This window comes from Brassica napus, chromosome A7 (assembly GCF_020379485.1).
Source record: "Brassica napus cultivar Da-Ae chromosome A7, Da-Ae, whole genome shotgun sequence".
In the NCBI taxonomy this organism is placed as follows: Eukaryota; Viridiplantae; Streptophyta; class Magnoliopsida; order Brassicales; family Brassicaceae; genus Brassica; species Brassica napus.
In genome coordinates, this window is record NC_063440.1 from 7,808,549 (window position 1) to 7,829,651 (window position 21,103).

General features: G+C 37.3%; 1 long non-coding RNA gene across 31 annotated transcripts; it reads left to right on the top strand.

Moving 5' to 3' along the window:
* Window positions 1-3,445: 3,445 nt before the first annotated feature.
* Window positions 3,446-7,197, top strand: LOC106430306. Of its 31 annotated transcripts, XR_007315126.1 has the most exons (11): window positions 3,458-3,747; window positions 3,831-4,110; window positions 4,265-4,395; window positions 4,524-4,562; window positions 4,677-4,766; window positions 4,948-5,149; window positions 5,455-5,524; window positions 5,613-5,713; window positions 5,792-5,888; window positions 5,959-6,092; window positions 6,195-7,197. It is a non-coding gene; the product is annotated as an uncharacterized LOC106430306 (long non-coding RNA). The 31 variants fall into 31 exon arrangements; XR_007315129.1 differs by having other exon boundaries at window positions 3,450-3,747; window positions 4,948-5,524; window positions 5,982-6,092; XR_002653940.2 differs by having other exon boundaries at window positions 3,453-3,747; window positions 4,948-5,524; window positions 5,803-5,888.
* Window positions 7,198-21,103: the final 13,906 nt, after the last annotated feature.

Consider the following 21,103-nt stretch of genomic DNA (forward strand, 5'->3'; position numbering starts at 1 on the left):
CTGATGATGAACGAGGTGGTCTACCTCAATGAAAGAAAAGTAAATCCAAACGTGTTTGAAGCCGATTCAGATACGATGAACGTATGGTATCTCGACAATGGTGCGAGTAACCACATGAGTGGAAATAGATTATTCTTCTATGAACTCGATGAAACCATCTTAGGAAAGGTAAGATTTGGAGATGACTCACGGATTGATATAAAAGGAAATGGGTCAGTGCGTTTCATCTTCAAAGATGGCGAAATGAAAGTATTGAACAATGTGTATTACATACCTGGCCTAAGAAGCAACATAATTAGCCTAGGACAAGCTACTGAGGTTGGATGCGAAGTGCGAATGAAGGATGAAACATTGACCCTCTATGATCGCAATGGAAAACTAATGGTGAGGACCACACGGTCGAGGAACAGATTATACAAGGTGGTTCTGCAAGCTGATCAAGATCACTGCTTACAAATAGCATCAGCGAGTGGAACGTCAATATGGCACGCCCGTTTGGGTCACATAAACTCCGAGAAGCTAAAGAGGATGATTAACAAAGAGCTTATTGTTGGCGTGCCTAAACTCTCATCTGGAGGAGAAGAAACTTGCGTACCATGTCTACTTGGGAAGCAAACAAGGAGATCGTTCCCTCAAGAGACCCAATATAGAGCATCGAAGCCTCTCGAGCTTGTTCACGGCGATCTCTGTGGACCAATTTCACCACAGACACCTGCACAAAAAGGATATATATTTGTGCTCATTGATGACCACACAAGATATATGTGGACAATTTTGTTGAAAGAGAAAAGCGAGGCGTTTGAGAAGTTTATAAAGTTCAAAGCTCATGTGGAAAAGGAAACGCAAAGTAAGGTCGTAACTTTTCGAACTGATAGAGGTGGAGAATTCTTGTCCTTAGAATTTCAAGAGTACTGTGAAAAGCATGGCATTAAGCGACATCTGACAGCTCCTTACACTCCACAACAGAATGGAGTGGTAGAACGACGCAACCGGACCCTCTTGGAGATGACGAGGAGCATCTTAAAGGCCATGCACGTACCAAACATCCTTTGGGGAGAGGCAGTGAGGCACTCCACATACCTCATTAACCGTGTCTCGACTCGAGCACTAGATGAGAGAACACCGTATGAGGTTCTACGAGCAACCAAGCCAAACCTCACTCATCTACGGGTCTTCGGTTGTGTGTGTTACGCACGGACTAAGAGCGATGGAAGAAGGAAACTCAATGACAGATCAAAGGTGCTTGTACATTTAGGTGTGGAACCGGGGTCAAAGGCTTATCGCCTACTTGATCCATCGAGCAAGAGAATCATGGTTAGTCGAGATGTTGTTTTTGATGAAAATAAAGAATGGAACTGGAGTAAAACAGAGGAAACAGAGTTCAACGGCGAAGAAGAACTCATTGTCTCGATAAAACCAGTGAGAACTTATGACGATCGAGAGGTGATTACAGTCGAGGAAGGAGAAGAGAATGAAGAGGGCACCGAAGAGGAACAGGTTGGTGAGGAAGATGACGGAGTGCAACCTCGACGATCACAACGAGTTACTACAAAACCCTCATACCTTGATGACTACATTATCTTAGCCGAAGTCGAATGCGAGCGTCTACTGATGATTATAAATGAGGAGCCGTGGGATTTCAAGGAGGCAAAAGATGTGAAAGTGTGGGTAGATGCGTGTAAGGATGAGATTTTCTCTATAGAAAAGAATGATACATGGGACCTTGTTGAACTTCCGGATGGAGTAAAACCAATAGGACTTAAATGGGTGTTTAAAATAAAACGAAACGCTGACGGGAGTATCAGTAAGTATAAAGCGCGACTGGTGGCAAAGGGTTATGTTCAGAAACATGGAGTTGATTTTGACGAAGTATTCGCACCAGTAGCTCGTGTTGAGACCATTCGGTTGATTATTGCACTAGCAGCCTCAAATGGTTGGGAAGTTCACCACCTAGACGTAAAAACAGCGTTTCTCCATGGAGAACTAAAGGAAGACGTGTTTGTAGTGCAGCCAGAAGGGTTTATCGTTGAGGGACAAGAACACAAAGTGTATAAACTCAAGAAAGCTCTCTACGGTCTACGTCAAGCACCAAGGGCATGGAACATTAAGTTGAACCAGATCCTTCGACGATTAAAATTTGTAAGATGCTCGAAAGAGCCATCTCTGTACCGAAGGGAAGAGTATGGAGAGCTTCTTGTGGTGGTCGTATACGTAGATGATCTACTTGTCACTGGGTCATCACTTGAGCTTATACTAAGCTTCAAGCGTGGAATGGCAAATCAATTTGAGATGAGTGACCTCGGGTTATTAACATACTATTTGGGCATTGAGGTTCATCAACGATCGGATGGGATTACTCTAGTGCAAGACAGATACGCGCGAAAGATCCTTGAAGATACTGGTATGAGTACATGTAATCTTACGCATGTACCATTGGAAATAAATGCAAAGATGTCAAAAGCACCGAGTGAAAAACATATCGATGAAACTATGTATCGTCGAAGTGTTGGCTGTCTGCGCTACCTGTTGCATACCTGTCCCGACTTGTCGTTCTCGGTTGGCTTGCTCAGTCGTTACATGCAAGAGCCCAAGGAATCTCACGGAGCTGCATTAAAGCAGGTCTTACGGTATCTACGAGGAACATGCTCTCTTGGCTTATACTTCGCGCGTGGAAAAGGCTTAAAACTTGAAGGATATAGTGATGCTTCTCACAATGTAGACGATGACGATGGAAAGAGCACAACGGGTCATATATTCTATCTTGGTGAGAGTCCTATAACTTGGTGTTCGACTAAGCAAGAGATAGTTGCTTTGTCAAGCTGTGAGGCAGAGTTTATGGCCGCGACCGAGGCTGCGAAACAGGCTATTTGGCTCCAAGAACTACTAGGTGAAGTTCTTGGTGAGGTATGCAAACGTGTGATCATTCGTGTTGACAATAAATCTGCAATTGCTCTTACAAGAAATCTTGTGTTCCATGGCCGAAGTAAGCATATACATCGGAAGTTCCATTTTATTCGAGAATGTGTTGAAAACGAGCAAGTTGAAGTTGAGCATATCCCGGGGAATGAACAGAAGGCGGACATCCTTACAAAATCACTTGGAAGGATTAAATTCAAAGAAATGAGAAGTCTGATTGGAGTACAAGATATGTGTGAAGAGAAGTTCAAGTTTAAGGGGGAGAATGTTGAGTTAAGCTTTAAGAAAAATGAAACTTAAGAAACAAGCTATTTACCTAATCCTATCATGTTGAGGAATTGGAAAGTATAATGTATTTAGGAAGCCTTCTAGATATGTTAACTAATAGGATTAGGAAATAGAAGCTCTCTATATATTGATAAACGATGATAATGATGAATATGTGCGTTAAGTGATTCTTAGAGAGCTTGATTGAATTGTTGCTTGATTGATTGAATAAGAGAAGGACTTCTTATTATTGCTTTGAGTTTCTATATTGCTTTGTGATTCTATACTATCTATCTATCTATCTTCTATATATATAAAGTAGGCTTGTGCTCTGTGCACAACCTTCCACGTCAGCAAGAAAATATGGGCAAATCGTGCCACATCAGCATATCTTTTTTAAAGTTTTCTGCTGTGTGTTTTGTTATTATCAGTCGAGAGTAAAGATAATGGGCTTTGCGTAAATATTTAACGGCCCAAATAGAACTAACCTAATTCACCGATTCTCTCCTTTCTGCAGAAGCTTCTCCGTTCCACTTCCTCTTCCCATTGATGTCTCTAAGAAACGTATGTAGTTATGCCTTTCAATCCATGATGTCTAATATATGCTCATCAAAATCTCTTAAATTTCTCTTCATGCTCTCTTTTAGGGTTTGTATCTGATGCGACCACACCTGCACACTGTAACAACATTCGAGTAGTGTAGTCTCCGATTGTATTTATGTGCTACGTTGGTGGTGGGTTTATCAAAGGGAACATCACTTTTCCACTTATTCATCGTTTACGGCACAACTCCACAGTAACGTCTCCCTTCTCCTCTACAGCACAACTCACTGTAACGTCTCCCTTCTCCTCTGTTTCTGGGAAGCTAGGAATGCCAAGAAAGGTGGAAAGTTTATAGGGATCGATGTAGTTCTAGTAGATGAGAAGGTAAATCGCCTCTTTGGAAATGTTTAATTATTGAGTTTTGCTTCCAACGTCATATTCTTTTCCTTATAGATTGAGAAATCACTGAGTCTTTTGTTACTCTCTCTTATTGTAATAGATAACTATGTTTATAATGTCTTCTCTTTTTTTTCTAAAGGATGCAGTCTACGATGAGTGATCAATTAGCGTCCACCGTGTTGAACACGTTCCAACGCCTACTCAGAGAGGGAGGTAGTTATGAGCTGAGTTCATTTGATGTAACAAAGAGCAATCCGTATTCTCATAGAGGTATGTAGTCATTGTTATATCCACCCTTTGATTTGTGTCTCTCAATTTCTATTCTGGTATTTTTCGTATCTTTCTTAGTACTCATTCAGCATAAAGTTTTGGATGAATTTCTAATGTTTTCTTTACAGCCAGAAAATCATGGCAAACTCAAGCTCGACTCTTACGAGGTACTATATTTCTTGGTGCGTGCTTATATTGGTTATTTTTCTTCATGATCAGTTGTGGTTTCAAATATAGATGAGTGTTGCCTAAAGTTTTTGTTTTGCACTTCTGTTGTGCAGATTAGTTAGAGGGACTTAGCTGAAGCTATTGGTGCTTCCCTCCTTCAGTCAATGGTGGTTACATATCTGACTTTGATATCTTTATGATCGGTACATCTTCTAGAAATTACGGACTTTCTCTTTATGTTTTCCTACGAAACCATCTCTTTTTACATGGTTGATTGGGCAAGTAAAATGTCGAATAGTTGAGAAAGAATAGGAAAATATGAACAATATTTTAGTGATTGTAAATCCCCTTCTTCTTCTTTTTTTTTCTGTATCTGCTTTCCAGCTTATAACCGAGAGATTAAAGCCGGTGCATGTCTTAGGATTACCAAGCGCAGAGAGTTCGAGTATTGCCAAACTCTAATGGAACATGGATAGTAGTACATGGTAGTTTCACCTTGCAATATTCACTCTTATCTCTCAGTTTCCTTAGCCAGTTAGTACAAATGATTACCATCATGGCTATAGACATGTCCGGTGAAGCTAACGTAAGTGTGATCAGTAAAAATCAGATCTTTTCTTTCCGTCTCTTTGTTATCATTTTTGTCATTATTTGGTTGATTTTACTGCTGATCACTTCTATTTTGGGCTCTAGATGTATTACCAGTGTGTTTACAATCTATTACGTACACTTAATATTTTCCATGTATTACTCATTCGTAAAGTCATTATTATTACAATCTATTACGTACAAAATTTTATTGGTGTTAAATATATGAGTTTGCATCCCTATCTTCCCACTTCCAGGGATACCACGGTCTGTGTGACTATCTTTGATGGCTTAACTATGCAGCTTAATTAGAAAATGGTTTGCAATGGTGTAGAGCCAACGTTTGTAGCAAAAAAACACAAACCCAAAAACGGTTAGAGGTTTTGTTGTAGAAACAAAGTTTCATGTATTTTTTTTGCAGACATTAACATATATGTATACTAACAACCACTTCTTAACAGGTCTCCTTAACGCTAGCTCAGGAACCCATTTTTATTTTGAAAGTGAGAGCACTGCCGCCGACGGTTACCTGAAAGGGTCAGGCTCTATACATCAGCTTTGTGTGAGTCATGTGTTTAAGCTAAAACTTTTCAGTACTGTTACATTAAGTTTCTCGGAGGGTTCTAAGGAGCGATGACAGTTCCTCCTCAGCTACTCTCAATTATGACGGCATGAAGAAGATTGACTCAGTGACACTATCTGAGTTGAATTTTCATGATCTTAGTTCACCACCCAAGGTTAGACTCTATCTTAACAACATGCTCATGTTGTATTAAATATGCCTTTATCTAACTTAAACAAATATAGACTGTCGAGTTCCTATGTACTAGGGATGTTGGCAGTATTGAAACAGCAAATGGATGGTGCTGTGTCTCATGCTCCAAGTTCTCATCCTGCACGTGTGCGCCCTGCCATGGTGAAAATGCGGTTGGAGTTGCAAGGTAAGCGGAGCTGCACTATTTACATCATTCTTTTGCAAATTGTTCTAATACAACTCTCATTACCTTCACATCTAACAAATGGTCTCTGATTTCCACTTCTAGGTACCGGGTAGAGATGTTAGTTACTGATGTATTTGACACTGCCATGTTCGTAGCTTTTGATGGTGAGATGAACAAGTTGACCAGTGGTCCTGCTGTAGCAGCATCCATGATAACATAGCTGAAACCTGAACAAGTTGACCAGTGGTCTTGCTGCAGCAGTTTCAGCGTCCATGGTAACATAGCTGATACCGTAAGTGTTGAGTTATTGTTTCTTAATTTAAAACCTCCTCCTCTGTAATGTCTTTCATCATATAAAGTCCTGAGAGCCTAGGAGGGCAGACCCACATAACTAGCCCCTTCCACAATGCTTCATAGATATTGTGGGGAGGACCATTACATTCCAGCTTAAGCTTTCACATTAAAAATTCACATCAAGGCATCAGTCTTTCACCATAGCTCGCATATTTGATCGTAAGTTGTAACCAACGTCCCTCCCCCCCCCCGCCCCGCCCCCCCCCCCCCCCTCCTAATTTTACTGTCTAGGTTTGCTGTCTCACTTTAAAAGCTATCTTACTCTATTACATTTCTAATTGCTCTATTCACTAACACCTCCACATGGTGTTGATGACAATCTGTGATGAGAGGAGTTGTGAAAACATGTCTCGCAGCAGGTGGACAGATTGGTGTTCCTGTTAATAGCCCAGAAGTGCGTAACAATGACATTGTTGTAGGCCATCGTGGAGAGGTTCCACAACTGAGTGATCTCCCGGTTGTGACTGACCCAACTTCTGAGGAGTCTCAAGCTGATGAAGATGGACGTTGTGCATGCATTGTTAAACGTGCGAGCTGACGTGTACATGTCATTGTTGTCTACTTCAGACGTATCTCTACTATCAAGTTTTTCTTAAATTTCATTTTCGACATTAATAAGTCATACTTGAATGCATTGTCCTGTTTTAAAAGATGATTTTGTTTGTTTAAAATTTACTTACCCAGCAAGTAGTCTATGCATATTTACTTTTAAAATGTTTCTGAATGGAATAAAATTAGTGCTTATCATATCTGAGATTAGCTCAAGAAATTTTTTAAAAATTAAAATTAAAATTTTACATTATTTTCATTTGCTATTCTTTCATCTTATTGTTCTTATTTTGATAGTTTTATTATACAGACTATAGAGTTTAGAAACTAAATATACAAATAAAACAAAGAGAAAAAGAGACCACAAGGTTTGAAACCAAGAAAAAATATTTTTTTTTAATGTGTGGAGTTTTTTAGTTTAAGTGTTAAAGTAAGTATCATCAACAAAATATTACATTAATCATAAATATTTAACTAAAGAGCCGCTATCCAACAGCCTGTAAATATTTTTTTATTAACATAAACCAAATCGCAACCACTAAACCCCACGACCAAAATATTAATAGTATCGTAAGCAACGACAAGAACAATGATATTCAAAACTCAGTTGTACAATAAGTTCCGCACTAACTACACTGTTTGATAAAAAGTACATACATGGTGGTATAATAACAGTTTCAGGATGGTCACATCAAATGCAAGCCAAACGAACTAGGGAGTAGGCCTCCACGTTAAAAACACTCGGATACCCAAAACTCACTGCTATTCGTAACGTAAGCATGCCCCTACACTTCTTTCACTCTCGCACGTACCATTACTCATTAAAAGTTAAAAAAAAAAGAGTTTCCATCAAGTTAAAGCTCCTCCTCCAGCAATGGTGAAGAAGACACCCGATGAAAACAAGAACACAATAGCGAAGAATAAGTAACCAATGAATAGAGTGAAACGGTCGTTCCTTAACAACTACTCTCTATCACGCATCGGTAAAGAATGCATCTGTCAATCCAAAATTCATATCCCATTCATCCTTAACAACTACTCTCTATCATTCTCTTTCAACATATGTGCATCTTCATTTATTTGAAAATATTTTATTTACTAAAATCATAAAATTGATTCAAAATTCATCAAAAAATAAAATATACAAATCCGGCGCGTAGCGCCGGAATACCACTAGTATATGAATATTTTATCTATATTATTAAAATAGAACTACAAAACAGATTTTCTCTATTTTAAATATTTTACTACAACTTTTCCATTCCTTTTTGAACTAATTCTAACAACTTCATTTATTATCTTCACCATAATAATAAACAGATTTTCTCTTTTGTTGATATATAAAATTAACATTTCAACAAAAATAAATATGATCTCTCTTTTCATATGTTTTATTAACCGTCTTTACATCACAATACAATTACTTTGTAAATTATGTGTCTCATTTTCAATAATTTTTTTTTTAAAATGTATATATTTTTTTATATAAATACATATAAATATTAAAGTTATAATAAAATTTGTGAAAATATATATAACTATAATAAGACATTTTTGGGCTATTCTCTCAAATCTACTAAATTAATTGGTTAACCTACTTTATTTTAAGAAATATAAAGTTTTATTCATTTAAACTGTAAAATATAAATAATAAATTTATATAATATATAAATAAAATATAAATTAATCTGTTAATATATTATTTTACATACATTTTCATATTAATCCAATACGATAAATATATGATAAGAAATGTATGTGATACAATTGACGGGTCAAAAAATAAAAATTACTAATATATCTTATAAACTTATCGTGTTTAGAAATATCATATTTAAAACTATTTAATAAGGATAAATGTTAAAATACCTACCGCCATTTATACAAAGCAAATATTTATTTATACAAAAAAAAACACCCGAATAGATATGTAAGTCATGCACTAGTTAATTTTAAAAAATTAGACTATGGCCGTTTGACGTAAAAAAAAAAAATAATTAAACTATTAGAAGCTTGATGACTAATCAATTCTTCCATCTCTCCTCGTTTGCCCTTAACTTTTATTTCATTTCTTTATGTTAGTTCATGAGATACTCATAAAAATCCAGCCAATGGACATGCCGTTAGAGTATTCTCCTCCATTTATCTTATTTTTACCAGACTCTTTAACTTCACCACTTCTGACTTTTCGGTTTTAGAGATCTAAGATCAGTACGAATATTTTAAAAAAACATTGATTTTGGTTTAGTTCTTTTCTTTTGGTACGGTTCGGTTCTTCGATATCAGGTAAATGTACTTACGCTTAATTATAACATTAATAGAATAATCAAAATAAATTTGATTTGGTCCCTTAAAGTTCTTAAATGACTGAGATTCTTTATCTATTTCATAGGATAAGTTTTAAACATTTGGTAGAGCATAATATTTTCATCTGCTTTTTATTTATGATTATATTAAAAAGTTGTTGGGAAAAATCCTAAGTTTTCTAATTTATCTTTGATATATCTATTATTTTTTAAACTATATTTATTATTTTATTCAATATTGTTCAGCGAGACCTAGATAGTGTCTTCAAGCAAGTCATCATGATTATATTCCAGCATTTGTATCGGGAAAGACCTTTAGAAGTCAAACTCTCTAGATAAATTTGACGTCTCAAAAACTTAGTTTTTCTCTACAAATTTACTAAAACTAGAAAATGGTATTTGTAACATATTATTTAATTTAATTTTTGTATTTGCACTAAAATTTTACGAGCATGATACGGATTAAAGTCTAGTAATACATAAATGGTATTATAAGCAAAAAATATGTATTAATTAATAAGTAGATAACCTTTTATTTTCACTTTTTAAAATATCATAAAAATAAAATACTCAAAAACTTCAATGTAAATTGGACTTTGTGCAAAGAGACTTTAACAGAAAACGAACGTAAGGCTGGTTTGGGAAGAGGATTGGCCAACATAAATCTGTAACATTAATAACGGTTCCACAACATGCTTTCTTGAGCCCACCGAATCCGAAATGAAAATGAAAAATATCGCGTAGATATTGGCGGCATCCTTCTGTAGTGTTCCTAAATGCGTTTTTACACCCTTCAGGATCTGTCGGCTGAGCATTCGGATATGACAAAGTCATTGCGAAAACAAGAACCGTAATCAAAAAAGCAGTTCTCATCATCTTAAATTCCTTTTAATTAAGCAAATTAGAAATCAAAAGAATTTAGTTGATAGTGCTTGTGTGTTGATGATGATGATAGAGCCAATTTATACTTGTTTTATACAATCTTTTTAGTTAGAAAGTCTAGATATGGGTTTAGCCAAATAGGTATGTCTTTTCTTTGTAGATTGAGTACATTTGACCTGTTCATGTAAAGAAATAAATATGACCACGTTAGAGTTATTATTCATCTTACCCAGCCACTTAATTAATATTCTTTCTTACTAATCTTTTTGACCAGATTATTACACTTCATTAGAGGTGTTATTGGTTTATATATTTTGATTGATTTAGAAATCCATATAGTATTTATAAATCCAAGCAAAATATACAAATCCGAAGGTTTTCCCTCGGATTTGAGTCTTTGTATTTTTAACAGAAAAATCCAAGCAAATCCATTCAAATCTATTATAAAATCAAATATGTTAGTAAATCAGTGCGATTGAATAACACTTGATTTGATATAGAATTTATGAATCAGTAAACCAATAACACATGATTTTAATACAGATTTTAAAATCATAGAACCAATAACACTAGATTTAGTTCAGATTTTCAAATCCATAAAAATACAACAACCATTAACTCCTACTAATATATAATAGAGAAAAATGACCTTTTAGTCCTAAACTTTCAAAAAAAAAAATTCAGAAAAAACTTTGAACTCGAAAACAGACGATTTAATTCCTGAACTCTTAGTCAAATAAGAAAAAACCTGAAACAATTGTTGACCAAGCCTTTTTAACACTCTAATTAATCTTCCATTAATTTGTTTGACAGAAGTTAAATCACCAATCAATGTCGTTTTGATAAAACGAAAAACCTAATCTAAACACGAAAAGTTCCAGTTCATCTTTCTTAAATTCCTAATTTTCATCTCTCTATTCACAAACATCTCTCAAGATCATTACCAAACATTACCAAACAATCAACGTAAACCATCTTAAAATTAATTACCATAGCTAGCCGTCGGCATTCAGTTCTTGGTTCAGTTCCATTTTGGTTCTCCGGTTCCATTTTGGTTCTCCGGTTTGGTTCAGTTCGGATATCAAAGTCGAGCAGACTTATACCCAAAGTAATATCGGATCCTATTCAGTTTTGGTTTGGTTTTGATTTTTGGTTAATTTGGGTTAAAAAATAAAAAAATGGGTTTCACATTAAATATAAAAAAAATGGGTTTTCAGATAAAAAAATTGTATAAGTCAGATAATTTTATTATTTTGGATAAAAAATATTCTATTAATTCATTTTTGGGTACTTTGACTTGTAAATATTATTTTTATCCAAGAGGAAATAAAAAGGCCCGCGTTTTCTTTTTACGAGTATTTTACGACGAAGTGTTTTTGAATATACAAATAAAAACCTGAAGGAAGACACCGGCACCGGAACAGTCAATATCAATTCCAAATAACATTTGAAACTGATCACTGTTCTAGTGAGCGTGCACTCCCTTCAGGTTTTCTTAAACTATTGATTAGTTTTTTTTTGTGCAAGTTTAGAATGGGAGGGGGAGGGTGCTTACTTATAGAAGTAGTTGCAGACGTAAAATCCTCGTTAATTATTGAGGAAATAACAAGGCCTGCATTTTTGTTACGAAGAAATAACAAGGTCCGTGTTCTTGTTACGGGGAAATAACAAGGCCCGCGTTTTCTTTTTACGAGTATTTTACGACGAAGTGTTATTCAATTTCGTCGTAAAGTCCTCGTTATTTTACGAGGAAATAACAAGGCCCATGTTTTTTTACGAGGGTTTTACGAGGAAGATATGCAAATCCCTATAACCCGAAACCCCCAAACCCCAAGTTCCTTAACTTCATCACTCAATCTCTTCTTTCTAAACCCCAAACCCCCAATTGCCTGACACAAAATAAAATTATATAATTTAATTTTCATGATTAAACAAACTAAACACTTGCATTATGTCTCAAAGTAAATCATATTAAAGAAAATTACATCATCATTCGGATACATCATTGACATTCTCGTCATCACTAGAAACATCATCATTTTATTTAAACTCGTCTTAAACAGCTTCGTTCGTCGTATCGTCGGGAAGATCTTCATACTCACGATTAATCAGATCAATAAGAAGGATGTCATCAGTTTGTTGTTCAGGTTCCTTGACTTCATTGATGTGTTCTTCTTGCAATGGTTGATCTTCTCCACTATTATTTGTCCACGAGGTGTAACTTTGATAACGGCAAACCAATTGATTCCTGATTCTCTCATCCGAGGGTATGGAAGGAAGTTGACTTGGCCTGCTTGCGAAACTAATATGAAAGGGTCGAATTTGTTGTACTGTTGTCCACCATTGATATCAACTACACCGAATTTGTTAAATCGAACACCTTTGTTGACGACGGGGTCAAACTAGTCACATTTGAAGATGACAGATTTCAGCTTCAATAACCCTGAGAATTCCACTTTAATAATCTCCTGCAAGATCCCGTAGAAATCTGTTTCGCCTTTCACACATTTTCCATAATTACTTGTCGCCTCCTGTCTACCATACTCATATATATGAAAAGTAAAACCTCGAATGAAATACATCGGTGATGTGGTGACCTTTACAACTGGACCTTGAACTAATTCATGAAACCATGTGGTGTAATCTGGATCGTCATAATCAACCAAAATAAAGCGAACGTTGAAATTAATTAATCATACTAACGGCGAATACATATCATGTATGTGAACTTACAAAATTGGGTTAATACCTGACTTTTTCAACCACTTAATAAAGTGTTGATTTTTCCTTCTGTCTATCTCAATTTTGGATATACCTGGGATTATTTCTTCAACTTGAAAAGCAAATAGACTGTGAATTCATATTTTCTTTTAATTAATCATTTGAAATTTATATAATTTACACATATATATTTTTAGAAGTTTCAATATATGTTACCTTTCAAAACAATGCATCAATGGATCCTCGCAATTGAGTAGAATATAAGTGGGTTCACTATGATCGTCTTTATCATTCGACCACAAAACCTCTTTCAATTTCCTACCGAATCGCCCAATCGGGCAAAAGATGTCTGGAACACCAACAACTGCATATGTTGGTGCGACACCACCATCATCATATCTTCTTGGAGCTCTTTTCCGGGTACGTACTTTTGGTGTAAAGTAGTACGATGTGAAGAGTGAGATATTTTTCCCGTCAAACTTCCATCAATTATAGAACCTTCAACTTTGGCGAGGTTTTTTGCATTTCCTTTCAAATATTTTATAGCCCGCTCATACTGATACTGTGACACCCGTCACCTCCAATCCAGAGAAAGCAGACCACCAAATATATCCCATATAATAAAATCCCATATACCCAATTACACTCACCCAAAGCCCAAATAAAAATCCGAATAAAAAGTCCAGTAGCACCAATCCGTCCAAATATCATATTCTCGTCAGTCTCACCTGAAATGGGAAGAAAGAGGGGTGAGTAACGGGGAAGTCACTCAATGAGGTATGGGATACTAAATCCGAAGTCCATGGACCCGGACAGAGCACTCCGAATAAATATAATTTAATCCTAACACGTTGCAAACACGGTACCTAAAGTACCCAAAGATCAAACAAAGTGCCCACTATCAGGCCAAAACACCACCGAATATGTGCTCGGTAACACACGCCCGTAGACGATTTATCGACCTCCACGCCTTGGCACAACAGGTCGACTACGCTGTGCCGCAGCAAACACCACACCCAATGTACTGTCTCCAGCCGATACCCCCATGGTCGGCTATCATCCAAATCACATCAACATACTATATATATATTATCAATTATAAATGAACAAACATTGCTGAACCTTCTAACACCCTAGTTCCGGTTAAGCAAAGAACCTAAAACTAAACAAACAATGACAGACTCAATTTCACGCAGACGGAAACACATTAGAAATAAATTATATTTATTCGAGGTCCTAAGCCGTGTAAGAGAAACTCGGGAAAAGACCCTCACCTTAGCAAATATTGGATATAGCTCATGAAAAGCTCGGGAACGATCTCGCCTAACATCACTTTAAAAGATTCCTTCCTAATCATGGTGTTGAGCGAAACATGTTCCATAAATCTTTGTACGCCTTATTTTAAAATGATGGGCAAGTAACTCCAGGTTGGCATAAGATTCACTACACCTAAACACATGCAAAGACACGTTTAAGGTTTGTGGTATATACGTTACTTGTGGCACAAGTAACAAAGGAGGCAACACTTAGCTAGATAACGGTTGATGACGGTGGCTGGTACGATCTCCGGCTATCACGACTCTCCGGTGACATGACTGCCTCCTCCAATGGCTTGCGACTAACAACAGTGTGGATCTGATCGGTGCGGTGGTGGTGAGACGGTGGCTCCGTCTTTGTGCGCCTCCTCCTCACATCATATATACATCTCTCGAGTTCGGTGCGAGACAACAACACGTGAGACGTTTGACCAGTGATGACGAGGCTCTCTCTCTGACATGGCGTGATGGCTCCAAGACAACGGGAAGAGCCGGTGGTGGCATCGCGGTGCATCAGATTTTGGAGGTGAACAATGGTTTAATTGGAGGTGTGCGGCTAGGTTTCGTCAAAGATGGAGATGTATACGACATATATCTCTTTGGTTTATTTCAAATGGTTTGGTTTAGAGAATAATTAATCAAAAAAATTTCTAAATCTGGTTTAGAGAAACCGGGTCGTTATAATTCTTCCCCACTAACAAGGAATTCGTCCTCGAATTCAAGTCTCTATACTTGCCAGCTAGTTTTATTCTCCAAAATAAAATTTCAATATTCAATCTTCATCTTCGACTCGGTCTCTCAGATTTCCTCCTGGATCTTATTTCTTTCTTATTGAACTTTGATCAATAAGGTCATCATTTTCTTAACTGCTTCGACTTGTCGATTTGTAATCTCCACAGACCCGATGAGTGCATACAATTTTTTTTTTTGTTGCCGTATGCTTCCTTTAGTTCTTGAGCATTTCTATTTGCTTCAACGTCCTTTAAACGATTGGTTGCTATACGTTAGAGTGCTTTCCCACTTTGGTCCATCATAGTATGTGTGCAAATTATCTTCCATAAAGAGCTTCGTAAGGTGATATCTGAATGTTCGAGTAATAACTTTTACTGTACATGAACTATTTCGGCGGTACATAATTTACTCAAAAAAAAAAATATTATTTTTCCTCGCGAGCTAAGCACTAAGTCAAGGGTATGTCCTCTAGATTTTAACTTAGTGATACGGTCCATGATCGCTCATATATTATTCTTCATGAAACTTGACTCCGGTACTCCAGTTAGTAAGCCCATAATCAACATATCTCATTTCCAATCTGGAAGAAGTAGATTGTGTAATAATCCCATAAATAATTTTGATGTTCTGTTTTAACCATTTGATAAGTCTGACATGGAGACACAATGTAGCTACATCTTTTTCTCTTTCTTTTTTTTTTTTTCACTCTAGACCAATAGTAGTAACACTTCAGATCTATGCACCTCTTAGGTGTCGGCCATTCTGAACTTGTAATAAATTTTTTCTGAATAAACAGCAACTCCTGCTTCTGAAACACGTGATCTAAAAATTCAATTTTCTTTTTCCTTTTCCAGAAATTACACCTACTCCGTTAGCAACCAATTTATGCTCTCCAAGCTAATCTAACACGATCCGTAACTGCTCAACATGCTCCTCTTTGCTCCAAGAATAAATCAGGATGTCGGCGATGAATACAATTGCGCACTTATCCAAGTGTTCATGAAAACATCATTCATAAGCTTCACGAATGCTAACGGTGCATTCATCAAACTAAATAGTATCACCACAACTCATAATATCCATAACATATACAAAAACCCACATCCATATAAACTCCTCAGTTATAACAATCTGATGGTATCCTGATGCCAAGTCAATCTACAAGAACTATGAACCTCTTGTAGGTAATCCAACAACCATCAATACGCGGAAGAGATACTTATCCTTAAGGATCCCTTTGTTCAGATCTCTGTAGTCATAAAATTTTGAAACGTCCATCTTTCTTCTTTACAAAAATAATGATGCTCCCCACGGTGAAGTACTCGGTCTGATAAAACCCATGTCTGGTGAATCTTCCATATGCTCTTTCAGCTCGATCATCTCAGCTGCTGCTAATTGGTGTAGAACTCGTAAAACAAGTGTTGTCCTTGGTTTCAACTCAATAGTAAGAACGTCTCATGTGTCTGGTGGTGGTCGTTCCAAAGACCACAATTACATCCTCATAGTCTGCAATAATTGGAAGATCCTGCAGCTCATGCTGTCCATCATTTTAACTATCAAAATGTTTGATGAAAATCCATATGATCTTATATCCATTAACTCCTCAGCATGTAGCATACATGCAATAAAAATTCTCATCAGCTCCAGCAATATCAGCTCTTGTCTTCGGGCAATCCAACTCTACTCGATATCGTGGTAGCCAATCCATCCCATGGGTGACATCGTAAAAACGTAGCTCCATCTCTGAAGAGTCTCCGAACAAGTCAGTCCTCCGAGCATAACTGGTACATTGCGATGAATATAAATAGCTCCCACATCCCATGTCAGCTGTTTGAACTAACACATTTCTGAAACAATCAGCAATGCCAAAAACTGGCAAACAAAACCAAGTGTAACTCCAATATCAACACAACGCAAGCTGCTACACCCCGATTCAAAAGAGATCCCCACGAGTTTACAAACTGAACATACCTCCAAAATAGTCAACATACTCGTACACAAAAACAACACCTGCCAACCAATGGCTCACACCTCATATCAAGTAATCTCCAGTAACAATAACTCGTGGAATGATTGGTTGAAATAGGGTGGAAGCGGAAACGTCACATATCCACTCCTGGATAATCTCAGAATCATGACCAAAGAAACTGATAACTCCTGAGAAAACTGACGAACTGAGACATCACACATCTATTACTGAACATCTCGCTAGAATCTTGTTAGTCGAAGAATGAATGACGATGATTTTACTCATCGTCATATAAAGAGACAATTGAGTTAATAATTACTGGACAGAATGATGCTAAAGAACTTCGCAAACATTTTTTTTATTATATATATATTATTTTATACTAAAAAAACGTAGAAAACCGAATCTCCTAATCGCCATCCCGGGACGGAACCGGGACGGAACTCCGCTCTGATACCAAATTGTGACACCCGTCACCTCCAATCCAGAGAAAGTGGGCCACCAAATATATATCATATAATAAAATCCCATATACCCAATTACACTCACCCAAAGCCCAAATAAAAATCTGAATAAAAAGTCCAGTAGCACCAATCCGTCCAAATATCATATACTCGTCAGTCTCACCTGAAATGGGAAGAAAGAGGGGTGAGTAACGGGAAAGTCACTCAATGAGGTATGGGATACTAAACCCGAAGTCCATGGACCCGGACAGAGCACTCCGAATAAATATAATTTAATCTTAACACGTTGCAAACACGGTACCTAAAGTACCCAGAGATCAAACAAAGTGCCCACTAACAGGCCAAAACACCACCGAATATGTGCTCGGTAACACACGCCCGTAGATGATTTATCGACCTCCACGCCTTGGCACAACAGGTCGACTACGCTGTGCCGCAGCAAACACCACACCCAATGTACTGTCTCCAGCCGATACCCCCATGGTCGGCTATCATCCAAATCACATCAATATACTATATATATATATATATATATATATATTATCAATTATAAATGAACAAACATTGTTGAACCCTCTAACACCCTAGTTTCGGTTAAGCAAAGAACCTAAAACTAAGCAAACAATGACAGACTCAATTTCACGCAGACGGAAACACATTAGAAATAAATTATACTTATTCGAGGTCCTAAGCCGTGTAAGAGAAGCTCGGGAAAAGACCCTCACCTTAGCAAATATTGGATATAGCTCATGAAAAGCTCGGGAACGATCTCGCCTAACATCACTTTAAAAGATTCCTTCCTAATCATGGTGTTGAGCGAAACGTGTTCCATAAATCTTTGTACGCCTTATTTTAAAATGATGGGCAAGTAACTCCAGGTTGGCATAAGATTCACTACACCTAAACACATGCAAAGACACGTTTAAGGTTTGTGGTATATACGTTACTTGTGGCACAAGTAACAAAGGAGGCAACACTTAGCTAGATAACGGTTGATGACGGTGGCTGGTACGATCTCCGGCTATCACGACTCTCCGGTGACATGACTGCCTCCTCCAATGGCTTGCGACTAACAACAGTGTGGATCTGATCGGTGCGGCGGTGGTGAGACGGTGGCTCCGTCTTTGTTCGCCTCCTCCTCACATCATATATACATCTCTCGAGTTCGGTGCGAGACAACAACACGTGAGACGTTTGACTAGTGATGACGAGGCTCTCTCTCTGACATGGCGTGATGGCTCCAAGACAACGGGAAGAGCCGGTGGTGGCATCGCGGTGAACAATGGTTTAATTGGAGGTGTGCGGCTAGGTTTCGCCAAAGATGGAGATGTATACGACTTATAAATCTCTTTGGTTTATTTCAAATGGTTTGGTTTAGAGAATAATTAATCAAACAAATTTCTAAATCTGGTTTAAAGAAACCGCATCGTTACAGATACATTCATCTGTATTGTACAGGTCCACGAAGCATTGCCTCATACTGGAGGTGGACAGCTAGATGCTCCATGACATCAAAATATGTTGGAGGAAATATCTTCTCCAAGTTGCACAGTAAGATGAGAATGTTCTCATGAAGTTGTTCTACGCATCCTCTTTAAGAGTGCGTGTGCTCAGATCCCTGAAAAATGCTTCAATACCTTGTATATTCCAATTAAACACATTTAGTCATATTATTTATTTTTGCATCTTATAGAGCAATAAAGAAATTAATGCGTAATATATTACCTGCAAGTGGCTTCATGTACATTTGTTGGAAGTAGCTCCGCAAATGCAAAGGGAAGTAGTCGTTGCATAAAAACATGACAATCATGACTCTTCATCCCGGAGAACTTTTGACCCTTTCAACACATCTAGAGATATTTGACACATACCCATCGGGGGACTTCACTTCTGATGCCACCCAGTTGAACAACACCGAATTTTGTTTGGAAGAAAATTTGAATATCGGAACGGGAACTTGTCCATTGTTTTTTATATGTAACTCGCTTCTTGAGCAAATAGCAGGAAAGTCCAACCTCGTTTTTTTGATGTCTTTTGTCTTCCCTGGGACATTTAATATTGTATTCACATCGAGGTTGTGGCGCAAAAGAAGATCCTTCCAATATGGCAACTCCCAAGATATACCCTTTTTGTGCCAGTTGTGCTGAACTCCGTCAAAATCAGGCATATTACCAGGAACATGCCAATTACCACCACATCGAATTGTTTCTTTAGCTCCGTAGTAATCGATTCGCGCTTCAATTTCTTCTCCAGTTAAATATGGAGGAGGAGTGTCTCTCACAATCCTTTTTTGCCTGAACAATTTCTTGTTTATTCGGTACGGATGGCAAACGGGAAGAAATTGACGGTGACAATTGAACCAACTTGTCTTCTTACCATTCTTCAGTTGAAACGCATCTGTCATTTAATTACAATATAGACAAGATAATCTATCATGTGTAGTCCATCCAGACAACATCACATAGGCAGGAAAGTCACTTATGGTCCACAAAAGCATCGTACACATCGTAAAATTTGTCTTCGTTGAGAAATCATACGTCTTCACCCCTGTTGACCACAAATCTTTCAACTCTTTTATCAGTGGTTGTAGAACAACATAAGAGACGTTTTTGGATGTTTCAGACCAGGTATTAATATGGTCAAGAATAAAAACTCCTCTTGCATACACATCTCCGGTGGCAGGTTGTATGGCGTAAGAAAAACTGGTCACAATGAATATTGTTTCCTTGACATTCCAAATGGACTAAATCCATCTGTGCATAATCCAAGACACATTTCGGCTATTGCTAGCGAATTTTGGATGTACTTTGTTAAAATGTTTCCAGGCTCTTGCATCTGGTGGATGAGTCATCTCACCATCCGTCTGAGTATGCTCGGCATGCTATCTCATCCCTCCAGCAGTCTGCTCAGATTGGTACAAACTTTTCAATCTGTCTGTAATTGGTATTTACCACATCCTTTGGTACGGTACCGTATTACGCCCTCGTCATGAATCGTGGCTTCTTGCAGAATCGACATTCTTCTAACTTCTCATCACCTCCCAGTAGATCATGCAATTGTCGACGCAAACATCTATCATCTATGAAGGCAACCCAAGACTATAAACTAGTTTCTGAATCTCATAATAAGAATCAGCAGACACATTTTCTTCTGGCAATACTCTTTAAACAAGTCTGCTCATGAATCCATTCAACTTTCAAGTAGATTGTGATCAGTTTTAATATTCATCATTCGAGCAGCCAACGATAATTTAGAGAGATCTTCTCTACAACCACTGTAAATTGGCTGATTCGCAGCATCTAACATTTCATAAAACCTTTTTGCATCTATGTTAGGTTCTTCAACTTCATCATGAGCTACAAATGCATCAGCTACCATATCATGAACCTTATCATAATCTATCATATGCTCCTCATGATGGTAACTATGTTCGTTATGCAAATGATCAACCGGTTCATCTTGAAAATTGCTATTATTACTACTAGCTTCATTCCCATAATTATAACCTTCTCCATGTTGAAACCAGATATAGTAATGTTACGTGAAACTTCTATTTATTAAATGCTTCCATACATTTTCACGAGTTGCTAATTTTGAATTGTTGCATTTCCGACAAGGACATAACATCTTACTCTTTTCATGGGCGAGCGGTGTAGAATATGCTTGATGCATAAATGTCTCTAGCCCTTCGAGATATTCTTTCGTCACTCTCCGGTTA